Source organism: Pteropus alecto, unplaced genomic scaffold (genome assembly GCF_000325575.1).
Source record: "Pteropus alecto unplaced genomic scaffold, ASM32557v1 scaffold65, whole genome shotgun sequence".
Lineage (NCBI taxonomy): Eukaryota > Metazoa > Chordata > Mammalia > Chiroptera > Pteropodidae > Pteropus > Pteropus alecto.
The window spans coordinates 8,283,763-8,288,377 of NW_006439191.1; positions in this window are offsets into that span (position 1 = coordinate 8,283,763).

Below are 4,615 nucleotides of genomic sequence, written 5' to 3' on the forward strand. Positions count from 1 at the left end.
CGTTTCGGGCCAGGCCGCCTCGAACCTTCCCGGTGGCGTTCGGTACTAGCAGGAGCGGCGGGGGCCGCTGGACATTCCTGAAGCAGGAGCGGGAGGTCTCGGGCGCGGAGAGGGGCCGCGGGGCCGGGGCTTGGAGGGGCCGGGTGCGCGGGGGCCTCGGAGCCCGGCGAAGGCGCGACGCGAGCCCCTGCCCCGCGCCCCGCGGGCCTCTCCCTTTTCTGAAAGCAGTGACAGCGTTTCGGTTCCGAGCGGGGCTCGGCCTCGCCAGCTGCAGCAGCCCCAGCCCTCCCGGCGCCGGGCCGGGCCCTGCGAGCGAGGTTACCCGGCCGCAATCGGAGGGACGGCCACCCGCGCGCGTCGCGCCGGGAAGGGAGGGAGTGGCGAGTCTAACACCCCGGCCCCATCGGGTGCACAGGCGCGCGCGCACACACACACGCACACACACGCGCGCACACACGCACACACTCACATTTACACATCGAACACACGGAACGCAGACTCAGACACACGAGGGACCGTCTGCTGGAGACTGCAGCTTCTCGTGGACACCACGCAAGTAAAGCTCCCCGTTCTCCACTTGGCAGAGCCGAGTGAGGAGTCTCCCACCGCCTCGCTCTGCGGGGGTGCGTGGGTGGGGCGCTCGTCTCTGTAGTTCCCTTCGCCAGGCTTCGCCCACCGAACCCCTGGAGCTGGCGCCGCGTTCTCCGGGTGTCCCGCCTCAGCCGAGAGCCCGCAAGGACCTAGCCGCCTGGAGTTGTTAGGAGCGAGTTGCGGTCGCTGCCCGGTCCCCACCGAGGCCAAAGCTGTCCGGCCGTCCACGGGAGGCTGTGGCCCGCAACCAGCCAAGGACATCGCTCCTCGACCTCCCGCCCCAACCCTGAAAGTCTTGGTGTGTATGGTTGGGCGGGGGGCAGTTACTCAGACTCCGGTTGTCACAAATCCCTCTGCTCCCCCCAGCTCCCTCAGAGGGGACCAGTGGCTCTGGGATCTTTCCTGATGCTGCTCCTTCTAACGAGGGTCCGAAGTGGGGTGTTGACAGGGGTTCTGCACAGTTCTGCAGCTGGTGAGCTATGAGTGCCTGGCCCACCAGTGTCTCTGGTTCTAGACACAAGAGGCCATCGTCACTGGAAGGTGACCCCAGGTTTGCGCACCCGGGTGGGCGCTCAACAGCAGCAGCCTCCGGAAGCTTTGGGGTCTCAAGGGCCTCGAAAGAAACAGGACCTGCCATGGGGTGGGGGGATTTTCTGGAGCGTTCAGACTGGAGCTTTAACCTGTTCCTGGATATGATCCCACCTCCTCTCAAGCACATGCGACCTCAAACAGACTCCATTTGCGGGATGGGCTTGGGGGTGCTCTGGAGCCAGAAATGGGGAAGAGAAGCTGGAGGCTGAGATGCAGACACCTTCTCCTGTTAGGTCCGCGCCCTCCCTGCTTCTTTAAGGAGCTTCCTCCTCCTTTAAGAAGAAACGACAGGACAGAGGGACTCAACTCGGCCCTCCCTACACCACGTGATGACTAATTTAAAGATGGCAGAGACACACAGGGTCCTCCGTTCCCCCTTCTTTAGCACCTGGGGAAGGGGGTTGCATGCTCTGCTCCGTGGTTTTTGTGAAGATGCAGCTATTGTTCGGGAGGCCTTTAACTGCACGTCTTGGGGCTGGTGGAGGAGATCCAACCGGATCTACTACTCACACCCACCTCTGGCTCACAGCGTCCCCTTCAAGACTGTGACGAGAGTGGCTTGGGTCCCAAAGTCACACGAGCGGCCTTCGGCTCACTCACTTGGATATGAAAACCTGCAGCACGCGCTCCCTGCAGCAGCCACTCTGGCATTTCCCAGCGCTTACGAAGGCGAGTGCACTTTCTAAGGACTTGTCTCCACCCCCACCTGGATTCTAACGAAGCAAAGAAGCAAAGCTCTGCCTGGACTGGCCCGGGACATCTCCCCTTCCCTCCCCCCGCCTGCAATCACTGGCCCGTGCGTCCCTTAGCTGCCCTGTCCTCTGTCACTTTAGGAATGAAGGCTAAATGTCCAGGCAGCTGTGATTTCTCCTGACTCCTTCATTTCAGAGTTGAAGCAACAGAGGTTAGGAGCCCTGACAGTTCCCCGAGGTCCCCTGGGGAGTGAGTGCCAGGAGCTGGGTGGAGTTAGTTCCTCTCACAGTGAGAAAGGAGAGGGTGTCTCTCCCTGACCCCGCTGACCTCCTGAAGTTTGAATCCAATTATCCAAGCTCAGTGGCTTTTTCACAAGAGCGTAAGAGGCTCCAGTTGGCCTGCTCCCCTTCCCCTCCGTGGTCTCTGAGGAGTGTCCCTCCGAGAGTCGCAAGCCTAGGTCTCTCCTAGGTTGTCACCCACCCTTCAGGCTGTGCTGCCTCTGTAGCAAGTTTAGCTTTGCTAATAGTGTTTAGGGTCCCAGCCATACCCTGCTCACAGGACATGGCATCATCCTTGGTGCTTTTCTGCTTCTTTCGGTTGTCACTGATATCTAGGATTCTGAGCAGAACACAGGGTTTGAGGCCTGATGGTGCCTGCGGGTTCTTCTCTCTCATCTGCCCCAGTCAGGGCAGTCCATGGGGTGCGACAGACAGGGAACAGGAGACCGGGAAGATGGCAGCGGGCATTTCAACAGTGGGCCACATCCCAGAGCTGGTGGCTTCAATGACCCCAACGACTGTCTCTGGGGAACATATGGGAACCCAAACTAGCCCAAGAAGCATTCATCCATCCATCCATCCATCCATCTATCCATTCATTCATTCATTCATTCACCAATGAATAACCTTGAGACCTTGGGAAATTTAACCCTGTGGCTTTAGTTTCTTCACCTGTATCATAGAAAATAACGGAAGTTCCTTCACTTATAAATTACTGTGAGGATTAATTGCATTAAGAAATGTGAGACGAGAACAGTGGGTGACACACAATCAGCGCCACAGGCTTGGATGTCACTGTATTCCTTCACCCATCCTTTTATTTACTGCACTATTTGTGGAGATTCTTGTTAGTAGGCATGCAGTTGGGGGGAAAAAAAAAAAAGAAAAATAATGCAAGACAATCTTTATTCTCCAGGAAATTAAATCCTTAAATCCTCATGATGGAGGCTCATGAATGCCATTCAGTGCGCCCAGGGAAACCGTGTATGGAATAGCTCACGGTGTTTGAATGGGCTGCCAGGTGGTGACAGGGGTTGCCACGCTCATCCACTGTCTCCGCGAGACACCCACTGGCACTTCTTCCTCTTGGTACTCCTGGCACTGGTCCTGGCACTGGTCCTGGCACCCTGCTGAATGGGCTGGCGGGTATGGCTGCGAGTTTTCCTTGGGAGCTGGAAGGGAAAGAACCTGGGATTTTCTGACACTTCATGTTTGCGGGAAGTTTCATCAAGGGTCTGGGGTCCAAGGAGGGAAAAATATGTGCCCCTCCGTTGAAGTCCTTTTGGGACAAATGGCACTTCGGGCGTTTTATTAAGTTCTTAACTGATGGCGCAGAGGGAGGACCTTCAAAACGGAAACAGGACAGCAGCTGTCCCTTTGCTGGGGAAAGGCACCCTCGGCTTCTGGAGGGCAGGTCCCGGCTCTGCTGGGTGACTGAAGCAATCCTAGCACCTAGCACGGCGCTCAGAACGAGGAAGGTGCCTCAAGGAGTGTTTACGAATAAACGAACAGCGATTGCTGTGGCCCTTGTGGTTATTTATAGTCTCAGCGAATCCGCAGGAACAATAGGATCGCGTGGTTAGCACTGTAAACGCAGGAGGAAGCTGAGCAACGAGGCACGGAGCTATCCATGGACTTGGAAGCCCCACGTAACCAGGCTGAGGAGACGCAGGGGTCTGGATCTAAGGCCATCACCGAGCAGCAAGAGAGCGTTCACAAGCTGCGCGACCCCGGTGGAGGGAACCTCGGTTGGGCTCCTTCATCTGCAGTGTCGCGCGCAGCCAGGCAGCAACGGCCTCATCTGTAGGTCGAGTGACTCGTCCACGGTCATGCAGCCAAGCGGTCAACATAAGAGCCAGGACTGAAGCCGCAAGCTTTCTGCGCATCCTTGGGTCTCACCTCCGCCCTGGCGCGCGTCTCTGCGCACAGGGGCGGACAGTGCCGAGCAGGAGAGAATCGGCGGCGAGTTGGCTTCGCGCGTCCTCACCGCGCCTTCCCCTTCTGCGGCACAAACACGTCGCTTTATTTATTTCTTGGAGTTTCGGAGCTGCCCTCACCCCCAACTCGCCTCGAGCGATTTCCGGGTCAACAGATTCCAGCCTCACTTTGATTTGTCAGGGCCGTTTATTTTCGTTGCCGAAATGGGGTGAAATGCGGTGAAGTGGGCACGCAGGGCAGTTCCCGGCACGTGGTGGGCGCTCCAGAGAGGAGCGAACGAATGGGCGAATGAACGAATGAACTCGTGAGTGAACGGGATTCTTTGTCTCGCGATGCGCGCGCGGACATCGGCTGAAGCATCCGGCCGTTTCCCCCCATCCCTGGATGGAGAGAGAATCTCAGATCTCGAAGCCCCATGCCTTTGGGGGTCGCCTGGCTCCCCGGATTGGTTCACCACTCTACTGGATCTGATGGCGAATTCTGGGTCCTCTGTCTTCTAGAATCCCCAGCTCGACAAATGAGCA